Genomic DNA, 14,976 nt, shown 5'->3' on the forward strand with positions numbered 1-14,976 from the left:
ATTATTGTGTTTGGAATGCATTTTGGAATGTGTTTTGTGAACGGCACTTTGTAAAAGTAGAATATCAGCTGATTTCACCAGCTCACTTTGCCTCCTAAATAAGGTGAGAGAGAAACTTTTTGGACCGCTTTCATTTAGAATTCGTATTTTGTTCCAAATCAAAGCATTTGCTTTTATTCATAAATCCTTTAGGACCCAAACTGATCTTGTCTGTCCAAATATTGAGACTTAAATTTATAAAGGGTCAAATTATGCTATCCTTGCTCTATGAGACTACTTGTGTATGTGTTACTTGGGTGTATAAGGAAGCAGAAATTGGCCCAAACTATCAAAGTATATGTAATACTGATATGCAGATTTTGGAGGAGCAATGCATAAACCTCCATAGTTATCTTCTAGGGTAGAGTTAATGGTGCAAGAATGGGTGACCCAAGAGCAGATTATAGAAAAATGTCATTCACTGGGTTCTACAATGTGGCCTGTGGCCAAATTTACCTCTGAATCAGAGGTGTAGTCTTATGAAAAAAAACAGGTCCCAATTTGTGATGCTTCCTCTTGATAAAATGAGCCTCTGCTTGGATAAGATGGTGCATTGCATGCTGTGAACTGTTACCATCTAAGGCTGCATCTTACAGTTAAAAACAGGATGGTTGCAATCTAGTCTTCTGCAAATTGAGTATAGCCCCTAGCAAACTGCTAAAGTGACCTTTTCCTGGCAGATTTGGATGCTTATATTGTAAGAACTATTTGCAAGTAAACAAAACCTTAATTTATTATACCTGCCTATAGTTCCTAATGTTTAACATACCTTTTGCTCTTTGATTTTTAGGAGTAGGGAACGACAAGTAGACAGCAAGACTCACTTGTCAGGCTTTCTGTTTTAATGGTAAAATTAAGATCACCATTTATACAACAGTAAAAAATCATTTAAGTACTTGCTATACTAATGAGATTCTATTTGATGCACTCAATTGAAATAATTAACTTTTTGCTCAAATTCATAGATTCAAAACCAGAAGGGACCATTGTAATCATATAGTCTATGGTCTGTGTTATATAGGAAGTCGAAACTTCCCCAAAACAATTCCTAGAGCACATCTTGTAGAAAAATCCAATATTGATTTAAAAATTCAGTGATGGAGAATCCATCACAACCCTTGGTAAATTGTTCCAATGGTTAATTGCCCTCACCATTAAAAATGTACACCTTATTTTCTCTCTGAATTTGTCTAGCTTAAACTCCAGCCATTGGATCGTGCCATACTTTTCTTTGCTAGGCTAAAGAACCCATTATATTTGTTCCTCAGGTAGATACTTCGACTGTAATCAAGTCACCCTTTAATTTTCTCCTAAATACATTGAGCTCTTTGAGTCTATCACTATGAGGCGTGTTTTCTAATCCTTTAATCATTCTCATGGCTCTTCTCTGAACTCTCTTCAATTTATCAACATCCTTCTTAAACTCAGGGGGTAGTATTCCAACAGCAGTCTCACCAGTGCCAAATATAGAGGTAAAATAACCTCTTTACTCCTACTTGAGATTCCCTGTATTGCATTAGCTATTTTGGCCACAGCATCTCCCTGGGCGCTCATGTTCAGCTAATTATCCACCATGACCCCCAAATATTTTTCAGGGTCACTGCTTCCCAGGATAGAGTCCTCCATCCTGTAAGCATGGCTTACATTCTTTGTTCCAAGATGAAGACATTTACATTTAGCTGTCTTAAAACACATTGCTCTGTATCAGTGACATGTCCTCTTCATTATTTACCACTCTCCCAACTTTTTTCTATCTGCAAACTTTCAGTGACTTTTTTTCTTCCAGGTTGTTCGTAACTCTGAACAAGAGGTTATGGGATGCTCCTCAGGGTGGACTACTCAGAGTGGTGGCTCACAGCTGTGCCTGTGAACTTCAGCATCTTCACCTCCTACCTTGAAGTGGCTGCCCAGCTGCAGGTGTGCATAGGCAGCTGGTGTAGCCCCCTGCCTGCAAGGGTGATGAGTGAGGAACTTTGGGGCACTGCAGTGTCAGTGGGCAGGCAGTGCAGGCTATGGCCCTTTAAAACTGAGCTGCTCCTCCAGAGTTCAGCATGCAGGAAGGAGATTGAGCTCCAACTCCAGCAGCAAATACTCCAGGCCAGGTTCCAGCAGGAGCTCAGGAAGTCCAGCACTGCTCATGCTCTGCCTGCTCACAGAGGAGGTACAAGATGTGCTGCACAAATTCCTAGATGTTTTACACTCATTAGTACTGAAGCATGTCATGATCCTGATCAATGAGGGATGTTTGGAACCTGCAAGGATCCTCTAGCAGACTCTGGCATCTGTGGCACTCATGTCAAAATGAGCAGATAGGCAGTATCAGGTCCCGGCGATGGGATATGAACAGTTCTGTTCCCACCCAGTGCTGGGGTCCCTGGTGGTGACAGCAGCTAATGAGAGAACTCACTAGGGCCACCAGAAGTCAACCCCCAAGGAGAAGGAGGCAAAATGCCTCGACTTGCTCTCCAAAAAGGCATACTCCTACTGCAGCCCCTCCAGATGAGGATCTCCAATTGTCAGTTTGTCCTAGCAAAATATGATCACATCAAGTGTGTTGTAACAATTGATTGACAAGCTAGACAGGACTGCAAGGATGAATTCCAGATGATCCTTGAGAAGGGGCGTTGGGTAGCTAGAACCACACTACAGTTGGCCCTGAATGCCCCAGATAAGGCAACAGCAATTACCATGTGGCAGCACTCCTGGCTGATTTCAGCAGGTATTGCTGGAGAACTGCAAACAACAAATGAAGACTTGCCATTTGAAGGCTGCTCACTTTCACAAGAGAATAGATGGGGTGATGAAGTCCCTCAGACTCTAGGGCCACCCTCAATCATTAGGAATGTATGCCCAGACCTCTCTAGGTTCCAGCCTGATCAGTGGCACCAACAGCCATGCTCCTATTTCAGACAGCCAGAGCTATCTGGCCTCAAGGAGGAAGCATGCCGTAGGATCTATCTCCCAGTAGCACCATTCTGCATTAGTGCTGACCATGCAGCAAGTTTGATGTGATATGTGAGGACAGCATACCATCATCCCCTCCTTTCAGGAACCTGAGACACTTCCAACAGGCCTGGTTCAGTATCACCCCAAGACTATTGGGTGCTGGGGGTGATCCAGAGAAGTTACACCATTCAGTACCTTTCCCTTCTCTCAACTGTCCCCCATTCTCATCCCTATTCAGGGACCCTTCCCATGAGAATCTGCTTGGACAAGCACTGCAGTGCTTTCTCACTCTTGGTGCTGTTGAGGCTGTTTTCCATCAACAGAGGGAAAGAGACTTCTATTTGCATTACTTTCGTATCCCCCAGAAAATGGGGGCAGGGTTCAACCAATACTGGACCTCAGATATCAGTGTCAAGAAGCTCAGGTTCAAGATGGTTCTCTTGCATCCATTGTTCCCTCCTTGGACCAGAAAGACTGGTACATTTCCCTCAATGTCAAGGACATGACTTTCACATCATGGTTCACCTGGTGCATGGGCTGCTCCTGCAGTTCATTAGACAATCACTACGGACACTGAGGTTTGCCCTTTGGTCTGTCTTCAGCATCCCACAGACTAACAAAATCTGATGGTGGCAGTTTAACTCAGTTGTTCCCTTAGTTCTCTTTTCTAAATTGAACAGTCCTAGTCTTTTTAACCTCTCCTTATATGGAAGCTGTTCCACACCACTAATAATTATTGTTGACCTTCTCTGTCCATTTCCAATTCTAATATCTCTTTTGAGATGGGGTGATGAGTACTGCATGCAGTTTTCAAGGTGTAGACATACCATGGATTTATATTGTGGTATTATTTTCTGTATTATCTATCCCTTTCCTGATGATTCCTAACATTGTTAGCTTTTTTTGCCTGCAACTGCATATTGAGTGGATGTTTTCAGAGAACTATATCCATGATGACTCTAAAATCTTTCTTGGCAGGTAACAGACAACTTAAACCCCATCATTTTGGACATATCATTGGGATTTTTTTTCCAGTGTGCATTATTTTGCACTTATCAACACTGAATTTCACCTGCCATTTTGTTACCCAGTCACCCAGTTTTGAGAGAGATTTGTAACCCTTCACAGTCTGGTTTGGACTTAACTCTTAAGTAATTTAGTATCATCTGCAACTTTTCTGCCTCACTTGTTACCCGGTTTTCCAGATAAATTACGACCATGTTGAACAGCACAGGTCACAGTACAAATCCTGGATGGATCCTGCTGTTTACCTCTTTCTAGTGTGAAAACTGACCCTTTTTCGTCTTATCCTTTGTTTCCTATCTTTTAACCAGTTATTAATCCATGAGAGGACTGACCTTCCTTATCCTATGGCTGCTTATTTTGCTTAAGAGCCTTTGGTGAGGGACCTTGTTAAAGACTTTCTGAAATCCCAAGTACACTATATCCACTGGATCACCCATGTCCATGTACTTGCTGACATCCTCAAAGCATTTCTAATAAATTGGTGAGGCATGATTTCCCTTACAAAAGCCATGTTGACTCTTCTCCAACATACTGTGTTCATCTGTGTGTCTAATAATTCTGTCCTTTCCCATAGTTTTACCCAATTTGCCTTGTATTGAAGGTAGGCTTGCCAACCTGTAATTGTCAGGATTGCCTCCAAAGCCTTTTTTAAAAAAATGGTGTCACATTAGCTCTCTTCCAGTCTTCTGGTATAGAAGCTGACTTATTACTGTTAGATTTATCAATTTGTTCCAAAACTGCCTCTTTTGACACCTCAATCTAGGGCAGTTCCTCAGATTTGTCACCTAAAAAGAATGGTTCAGGTGTGGGAATCTCCCTTGCATCCTCTGCAGTGAAGATTGGTGCAAAGAATTAATTTAGTTTCTCTGCAGCAGCCTTGTCTTCCCTGAGTGCTCCATTAGCACGTCAATCGTCCAGTGGCCCCACTGATTGTTTAGCAGACTTCTTGCTTCTGATGTACTTTAAAAAAACAAAAACAAAAAAAACCCCACCCTTTTTTTGCTGTTTATTTTTTGCATGTTTTGCTTAGTTGCTCTTCAAATTCTTCTTTGGCCTGCCTCATTATGCTTTTACACTTGACTTGGCAGAGTTTTATGCTCCTTTCTATTTTCCTCGGTATTTAACTTGCAATTTTTGAAGGATGTCTCTTTGTCTCTAACTGCCTCTTTTACTCAGTTAACCTCGGTGGCATTTTTGGTACACTTACTGTTTCTTTTTTTGATTTGGGGTATATGTTTAGTTTGAGTCTCTATTATGGTGGTTTTAATACATTTCCATGCAGCTTGCCAGCATTTCCCTGTTGTGACTGTTCCTTTTAGTTTCCATTTAGTTAGCCTCTTCAAAAACAGGGACAACAGAAAAATGAAGTTAAATGCTACTGTGGTGGGTTTCTTTGGTATTTTCTCCCCTAGAAGGATATTAAATTTAATTACATTATGGTTGCTATTAATGAGTGGGTTCAGCTATATTCACCTCTTGGACCAGACCCTGTGCTCCGCTTAGGACTAAATCAGAATTGCCTCTCCCCATGTGGGTTCCAGGACTAGCTGTTCCAAGAAGCAGTCAATAACGGTGTTTATCTCTGCATCCCATCCTGCGGTGACATTTGGGTGTAGATGAAATTCCCCATTATTGGGGTTTTTGTGGTCTCTCTAATCTCCCTGATCATTTCACAATCACTGTCACCATCTTGGTCAGGTGGTCAGTAGTATTTCTCTACTGCTATATTCTTATTATTCAAGCATGGAATTTCTATCCATAGAGGCTCTATAGTAGTTTGATTCATTTCAGATTTTTACTGTATTTGACCCTATGCTTGCTTTCACATATACTGTCACTTCCCCACCAGCATGACCTACATCTGTGATTCCTATACGTTTTGTACCTGGTATACCTTGTACATTCCTATACATTTTGTACCTGTCTTATCATTCCACCAAGTTTCTGTGATGCCTATTATATCTGTATCCTCTGTTAATACCAGGCACTCAGGTCCACCCATCTTAGTATGAAAAACTCCTTGAATTTGTATACAAATGTTTATAAAATTTGTCAATATGTAGTTGCCTGCTTTGAAGTGCTTTAATTGAATGGGACTCTTTTGACTTTCTCTTCAGTTCCTACCTGTATTTTATCAACTTCTATCCTCTTCTCTTTACTAGGATATACAGAAACCCCTTTAATAAACCAATCCCTAAGGAATGCCTGTCTGAGCTGTATGCTCCTCTGTACCTGTCAGCTTTCCCCTAGCCCTTATTTTAATAAACTCTTCTGACCTTTTTAATTTTTGCTAGCAATCTGGTTGCATCTGAAGAAGTGGGTTTTTTTACCCATGAAAGCTTATGCCCAAATAAATGTTAGTCTTTAAGGTGCCACTGGACTCCTCATTGCTTTTGTGGATACAGACTAACCCCCATACTATTTTTATCTATGTGTCCCAAGAGGTCCACAACCTTTGCACCCAGCAGTCAATTCACCATGCAGTTCTCCCAGTTATCACAAACCCAACTACCTATATTTCTAATAATCAAATCCCTGCATTATTATTGTCTGTCTCTTCCTAATAACTGGGGTCCCCTTCCCTGGAGAGGGTTATCCTTGGTGTGAGAGGATACCATGACATCTGGAAGGAGGTCCCAGCTTTGGGATCATTTACATCTGCTCCAGTTTGATGATCTTTCCCAGGAACTTTCATCCTCCTCAACAACATAGAGGCTGTCAGACTGGGGGTGGATCATAGAATATCAGGGTTGGAAGGGACCTCAGGAGGTCATCTAGTCCACTCCTTGCTCAAAGCAGGACCAATCCCCAACTAACTGTGTTTCTGAAAGCCTCCTCAATGTACTTGGTCTCTGAGGGCCATGTATTGCTTTTATGATATGCACACATGCCACCTGCCCACAAGGCAGGCAATCATACATGCTGCATTCAGTGCAATAAACTGGATAGTCCCCATTCTTCTGCTGGACTTCTGCTGGCATTATTTTTATTTTGTAGGATTTTATTGTTTTTGTTTTTTTTTGGTTTGGGGGGGGGGGGTTGATTAACCTAAGTTTAGTGTGTATGTTAGGCGTATCTGTGTCTCTGAACCCCCACACAAAAAATGCCATTTGCTAGCTCCCCTTGTTTCCTAAAAGGGTTTGAAGAGGCAGCTTTCTCCCTCAGTTAGTCCTGCCCTGCTTGTCTAGCGATCCTAAAGGGATTAAGGATCAAATGACAGCAGGCTAGATTCTCGTCAGTAAGATTTCAGCCTAGCCATGCAGGTCACTTGGCGCAGTACACAGCTTCCAAAGCAGACCACACTAAACTGAATGCAAGCAAGCATCCAGCAAACTCACCCCCCAGGTCATGTAGTCTCTCCTCCTTCACCTGGAGAACTCCCTTGCAGAAAACTTCCATTTGCTACTCCTGTTCACTCTGCACAGTCAATATCAAACTGATTTCAGTAAAGCATTTGATATGGTTCCACATGGGGAATTATTAGTTAAATTGGAAAAGATGGGGATTAATATAAAAATTGAAGGGTGGATAAGGAACTGGTTAAAGGGGAGTCTACAACATGTCGTACTGAAAGGTGAACTGTTAGGCTGGAGGGAGGTTACTAGTGGAGTTCCTCAGGAATCAGTTTTGGGACCAATCTTATTTAATCTTTTTATTACTGACCTTTGCACAAAAAGTGGGAATGTGCTATAAAGTTTGTGGATGACACAAAGCTGGGAGGTATTGCTAACACAGAGAAGGACTGGGATATCATACAGGAAGATCTGGATGACCTTGTAAACTGGAGTAATAGTAATAGGATGAAATTTAATAGTGAAAAGTGCAAGGTCATGCATTTAGGGAGTAATAACAAGAATTTTAGTTATAAATTGGGGACACATCAGTGGGAAGTAACAGAGGAGAAGGACCTCAGAGTATTGGTTGATCACAGGATGACTATGAGCTGCCAATGTGATATGGCCGTTAAACAAGCTAATGTGGTTTTAGGATGCATTAGTCGAGGTATTTCCAGCAAAGATAAGGAGGTGTTAGTACCATTATGCAAGGCACTGGTGAGACCTCATCTGGAATAGTGTGTGCAGTTCTGGTCTCCCATGTTTAAGGAGGATGAATTCAAACTGGAACAGGTACAGAGAAGGGCTACTAGGATGATCCGAGGAATGGAAAACCTATCTTATGAAAGGTTGGCTTGTTTAGCCTAACCAAAAGAAGGTTGAGGGGGGATATGATTGCTCTTTATAAATATATCAGAGGGATAAATATTAGGGAGGGAGAGGAATTATTTAAGCTTAGTACCAATGTGGACACAAGAACAAATGGATATAAACTGGACAAATTAGACTTGAAATTAGATGAAGATTTCTAACCATTAGAGAAGTGAAATTCTGGAACAGCCTTCCAAGGGGAGTAGTGGGGGCAAAAGACACATCTGGCTTTAAGACTAAGCTTGATAAGTTTATGGAGGGGATGGTATGATGGGATAGCCTAATTTTGGCAATTAATTTGGCAGCTGATCTTTGATTATCAGCAGGTAAGTATGCCCAGTGGTCTGTGATGGGATGTTGGATGGGATGGGATGGGATCTGAGTTACTGCAGAGAATTCTTTCCTGGGTGTCTGGCTGGTGAGTCTTGCCCACATGCTCAGGGTTTAACTGATCGCCATATTTGGGGTCAGGAAGGAATTTTCCTCCAGGGCAGATTGGCAGAGGCCCTGGAGGTTTTTTGCCTTCCTCTGCAGCATGGGGCACGGGTCACTTGCTGGAGGATTCTCTGCAGCTTGAGGTCTCAAACCACAATTTGAGGACTTCAATAACTCAGACATAGGTTAGGGGTTTGTTACAGGAGTGGGTGGGTGAGATTCTGTGGCCTGCATTGTGCAGGAGGTCAGACTAGATGATCATAATGGTCCCTTATGACCTTAAAGTCTATGAGTCTAAACTGGATTGCCCAGTGCATCAGAACATACTATCAGCTAGCAGGTAGGTAAACATCCAACACGGTTCGGGCCCAATCCACTAGACTACAGTCTAGGGCCGCCAAAAGGATTCAGGGGGCCTGGGGTCTTTGCCGCCGAAGACCCAACACATCCGTGGTGGGTCCTGGGGCAGAAGAACCCCCCGCTGCTGAATTGCCGCTGAAGACTCAGCCCGGGACCTGCCGCCGAAGTGCCGGAAGGACCCCTGCTGCAGGTCTTCGGTGCACTTTGGCGGAAGGACCCCCTGCCGCCAAATTGCCGATGATGACCCGGAGCGGAAGAAGCTCTGGGGGCCTGGGCACCATGAGAGTTTTCCGGGGCCCCCAAAGTGAGTGAAGGACCCCCCGCTCCAGGGCCCCCGAAAAACTCTTGTGGGGGCCCCTGTGGGGCCCAGGGCAAATTGCCCCTCCCCCCCCCCCCCCGCCGGGTGGCCCTGCTACAGTCCAGCTCTGTAGTCTCCCTAGCAAGACTGACTAGCAGAGATGCTTGCAAAGTGGAAACCTGGCTGTCAAGTATATGCATTTTCTAAGCACTACACAGTGGTGCAAGCAGCCAGGGGTGTGGCAGGTTTTGGGAGATTAGTTCTACAATCAGTATTCACAGAAACTCCCAATACCCCTGCCACGAGTGAGGGTCATAGCTTGGGGAGTCACCAGCTGTGGAATATGCACACTGACTAGCACTTGAAGAAAAAGAGGTTGGCTAGCTGTACAGTAGTGAATGTTCTTTGAGATGGTTAGTCCATATACATACTCCACATCCCACGTGCCACCCTTGCTGCTTCAGAGTCTAGATGTTGTGAGCTTTTGTGGTGGTGAAGGAACTGGGTGTGGCAGGGTGGTTCTGCCCTTTGTACCCTCCCATAAGAAAGGGAGGGGGTCATAAGCTGCCCTGAGGAATACTGCCAACTGGAACATTCTGATGGGTGCACACTGGATGTGCACTTAGCACCTGTGGACTCTGTACATGGACATTGTATCTCAAAGAACATCCATTTTGTGCTGATAGGGGAAACTAAATCAGAAAAGGGTGGACATACTTACTCACACAAATTAGCAATAAATACCCACTTCTCTTGTCTTATAGACCAGTATCCTCTCCACTAGACCATGCTGTCTGTGTATGACAGTTACATTTATCCCACAGGCCAAGGATCATCAAATTTCATCATAATAGTATCTTGTGACATACCCACCTTCGATTTGCAGAGACCACTTCATATCCCATCCACATTGTAAAACATCCCTGTGGCGACTACAGCCATTGCTTACATTGGGAAAGAACTTTGTGGGGTTTTAGATGTCTTCAAGTGCAGTTTAGCAGCAGAAAAGAAAGGAAGATAATATTTTAGCACCATGTAACCAGCAAGTGCTCTGTGGACCACCAGAGATCATGGACCATAATTTGGGAACTGCTACTCGATGCTATTTATGGAGTAATGTAGGTGTGTATGATACTTAAAAATAAACTGGTAGATCCATACCCTAAGGATTTTACGTTCCAAATTAGGTGTAATACAGCAAGAAGTGATAGATAAAAGCTACAGCGGTTGAAAGGTCCTGATATATTGATGTTTATGCCCTTCTAGACACTTCTGTTTTTGTAGTTAACTTAGTTTACATTTAATGGTCAGGATATTATGAGCATTGAGTGCTGAAGAAAATTTTTTTGAAATCCCCTGAGAGACAACGGGGGAAGTCTGAAGACCTGATTTGTTAATCATACAGTTAATACACTTTTTAGGAAGGGTATTTAATTTGATAAATACAGCTGTATATAAATATTGTGATGCCTGTTTCGAGATGCTGGTTGCATCTTGCTAGAAACTACAGAATGAAATATGTATATTGTGTATATCATTTCATTCAACATTAATATGGACCACATTAGTATAAAATATTGGTGCCTATTTGAGATGGCCTTGTTGCTTCAAAGTGGGAAGCAGTGTGTTATACAGATCATCCCAAACAAGTGTCAATAAAACACTTATTCACATTGTTTTATATAAGTATATTAGAAATATTTGGAATTTTAACAGTTTTATTGGTACTGTTTTTTCATGTCTGCTTTTCAAGGCAGGATCCCTCAGTACCATGAGGCTATCTGTGCAGGCTTCCAAGAGCAAACTCATAACTTTAGAAACTTCTAAATATGACCTCCAGCCAGCTTTTCTTTACCTATATTCTCTTGACTTTAACAGGACCTTCTAGGGCTAGAAGAGTTTCCATTGGAATATTGGTATCTTCCCTTTCAAGTGGTCTGAAACTCCCATATCCAGCCCTGATGGGTTGCAATATTAAACTTTAAACCTGTAACAGTGACACGCTTCCCAGAGGTACTCAGTGTTTTGAGCCACCTCATTACCACCTAACCTTAGCGTGAGGAAATCTTGTCTGTGCCTGCTGGGCATTAGCCCCCTAGCTCCAGCAGCCACAAACAACACAAGCATTCCCCCCTAGGCCTTGCAGGCCCTGCTGTCTCTGTACTGGTTAGCATCAGGAACAGCTCAAGCCCTCCAAGCATCAACCTATTCCACTGGATGCTCTCAGTATTCAGTTTCACTGCTTCCAAAGAAACAGTACCCCCCAGCTTACCTGTTTCACATCAGATCACTGTTCCACTTAGCACACAACACTTAGATCTGAAACTAAGTGTGTTTATTTAATCAACCACAGAGGTTCAAATAATAGCAAGTAGAAGTATTGAAAACAAATGGGATGTGGGGGGGGGGTACACATTCATAATATGCATGCTAGAACCTAGGCTTTATTAACTAGATACTCATGTATTGTGTTTTATAGCCAGGTAGGCTGTTAACCTCCTTTCATAAGACAAACATGCTGTTAGCTTGCCTCTTTGGTGAGGGATCCTTTGTGCTTCCTTGTACCCCTAGATATCCCCTAAGAATCCTTTGTCCTTAGTCAGGAAGAGGCCACCCCTGCTCTTTTGTCCTATAAATTTCCTCTCCGCTAGATTTTTCCAGTCTCTCTCCTCCCCACCCGCATGGCTCAGTATGCAAATAGGTATACATTGAGAGGCATACGATGCCCATATGACCAGACAGGCAGATAAGCATCAGTTACTTCACGTCTGAAAGGAACATATCTGAGACATGTCACTCCTGGTGACCTGCCTTACCTTTAAGACCTTAAGAACATAATTTTCTGCATCAAGGTATAACTTCTTAAATATTATCCTTACAAACATTTAGCAATGATCATGATACGCAGCGGGCTACAGCTCTTGGTAGAGACCTCACTCATCACCTTTTCGTGAACTGTGATGCATATATCTGACTCAGGAGATTCCTATAAAACCCTGTGCACCTCTCTTACCCTTTGTCAGGTTGGACCAAGAAGTTCCTGGGTCACAGGCAGTACAGACTATTATAAGCATGGGCCTCAAACTAGTGTGATTCTGAGGGAAATTTGGAAAACTCCATCTTTTTCATGGATGGAATACCTCTCTTCCTGGTGTGGGCAGCTGTTTGTGGTTTTTTTGTTTTTTTTAATGGCAGCTATCTGAAGCTGCTCAGATGTTTGGAATGTTACAGGTAGTCCCAGTGGAGATGAATTTGTGAGCAGAGTGTGGGTGAGATGGTCAAAGGTGCATGTAAAATGGATATTAGCACAGCACATGTACATAAAATGAGTATTAAAAAACCCCAGACATTTCAATATATAAATGTAACTTTTCCATTGCTGATTCTTGGAAACTTTCCATTTAGCACTTTAAATACAATTTCAAAGGATTTTGTTTCCAGAGGAGGAAATAAAATTTGTTTAGAGTTTATACTACATGGCACTTGTAACTAGTACCAGACTTAGAGTGATAGCTTATTGGGCAGGTATGCCTAACTAAAGCCAGATTTACCACTTCTGTCATACAGTCTTTAACCATAATAGCTAGTTGTTGAGGGAATTACAGTTTTACACACATCAAGGAATGCCACAAAGTAAAACAGGACTTACACTTTAGTTTCAAGAGCTGCAAGACACACTAGGTATAGAACTATATAAACTTTGTTCATTCTATAGTTGGGACTAGGATTTACTCTGGTATAGTCCCTAATCCCTTCCCATCCCCACACAACCCTCAAAATTATAAGAAAAACGTTGACTTGGACAAAATTTCTATGTATTTTTGTGCCATTAAAACAGATCAGTTTGAAAAAAGGGCAGACACTAGTTATCCAGCCTTCTTACTTGATCCGGCAATGAGGTCATAATTGTGTTTACAACCTACCTGTTGCCATTGAGATAACATTTAGAATGACTACTTCTTGAGTGTTCCATGAAGTTTGAGTGGGATGATCCTTGCTTAAACATAGATCGTTCATTAATACCAAACAGCTGGAAAAATGAACAAATCTAAACTAATTTATCTTTGTAGATGACTTTTAAAGGTGCTGCATTAATTTTTAGTCGTATTTTAAATTAAAATCTTGCAAAGCATGTATTTATTTCTACTTTGACGCTCCACCCTGAAGTACTACAATGTCATACTGCATAAAACTTGAAATGAAATGCCTATGATAGTTTTGATTGGACCACTCAAACTTAATCACATCTTCATATTCTTTAGTGTATTATCATATTTCAGTTTCAAGTCTTGCAAGTTTGGTTTTATTTTGTAGAACTCCATATATGTTTAGGACTACAGTTGCCTCAGCACCTAGCTATTGCATTTAATACGAAGCTATATGACAGAGGTGGTAAGTCTAGTTATTGTTTAATGTATCTACCTAATACGCTTGCATTTTAAGTATTGCATTCAGATTTTACAAAAGCCTGGAAAGAAACTGAAGGAGCCCTTATTTTTCTACATCTGGAAACAAATGTTTAGTGTCTTTGTTTTCCTTGAAGGTTTTGTAACTAACAAGGAAATTCTTTAAAGAACCAGAAAAACTCTTTGACAATTATCTGACTTAAATTGTCTTTAAAATGCCTGTCTGTTTTTAGTTTATATACAGACTTTTTTTAAAAAAAGTCTATTCTATTTTACAGTGGGTCTAGTGATGATAAATGTATGAAGAGGTTTTGGTAGAGTTCAACAACCATGGTTGTAGTACTACTTAATTTTCTGCTCTTGTGCTCTCAATTTTCATTTTCCATAAATCTGTCTCTGGGAAAAGCTAATTATTTGTCTTCAGTGTAACTGACATGCAACAATTCAGCTAATGTTGGTAGCAGTGAATTTTAAACAGGCTACTTGAATTTGGATGTGTTGGTAACTGGTAAAGCCCAAATTTACCATTATGCTAGGCACTGTTTGAATGATAAACTCAGTGCTGGCTTTTAGCAAGTGGACAGTACAGGGTGGATTTCTACCCAAGGAGATTGTGCCCAGCTTCCACTCAAAATCAATGAGAATTACGTTCCTAGCTCAATTAGGTGCTTTTGAAAATCTAACATATCTAACCAGAGCCAGCATACGCTGGGCAGATTAGGGCCCTGGAAGTTCAGTATGGGTACACAGAATGCCCTTTGTGAGGACCTGATATTCTAGGAGGCGAGCAGGCCTTGGCTAGCCTGTCCCAAAACACTGTTAGCAAAGGAGAATGCTGCTTACCCATATGGCTGACTTAGAAGTGCTCATTCTCCCTTTCATTCAGCACCATCAGTCCCATGGAACTTGGAGGGAAGACAGAGTCTTGGCTGGCTGGCTGCTTTGCCCTGTGGCATTGCTGTAGTGGCACTGTGGCATTGCAAGAAGTATACTTAGGCTCTGCTCACCTTTCAGATGGTTTACTGCCTCTAACCATCCAGGAATTGCTTCTCCCTGTGACCAATGCTGATTCTCAGGCCTTGTCTATACTTAAAATTTATATTGGCATAGCTATGTTGGTTGGGGTGTGAAAAAATCCTATCCCTGGCTGACATAGCTATGTCAGTAAAAATGTTAAGTGTCGAGTAGCTTTGCTGACGGAAGAGTGCTTTTGTTGGCATAGCTAACATCATTTAGAGTAAGTCTACACATAAACCACTAT

The 14,976-nt window shown here is 41.9% G+C and overlaps 1 protein-coding gene and 1 long non-coding RNA gene across 6 annotated transcripts in view; one reads left to right on the forward strand and one right to left on the reverse strand.

Annotated features, from left to right (window-relative positions):
• Positions 1–7,425, reverse strand: part of LOC123370809 — a 60,970-nt gene extending 53,545 nt beyond the window's left edge. Inside the window, exon 1 of the long non-coding RNA XR_006579562.1 lies at positions 7,350–7,425. This is a non-coding gene — a long non-coding RNA (uncharacterized LOC123370809). The remainder of the gene's footprint in view (positions 1–7,349) is intronic.
• Positions 1–14,976, forward strand: part of MTUS1 (microtubule associated scaffold protein 1) — a 201,060-nt gene that overhangs the window by 151,342 nt on the left and 34,742 nt on the right. The gene's annotated exons all lie outside the window — the stretch shown is intronic.

This window comes from Mauremys mutica, chromosome 5 (assembly GCF_020497125.1).
Source record: "Mauremys mutica isolate MM-2020 ecotype Southern chromosome 5, ASM2049712v1, whole genome shotgun sequence".
In the NCBI taxonomy this organism is placed as follows: domain Eukaryota; kingdom Metazoa; phylum Chordata; order Testudines; family Geoemydidae; genus Mauremys; species Mauremys mutica.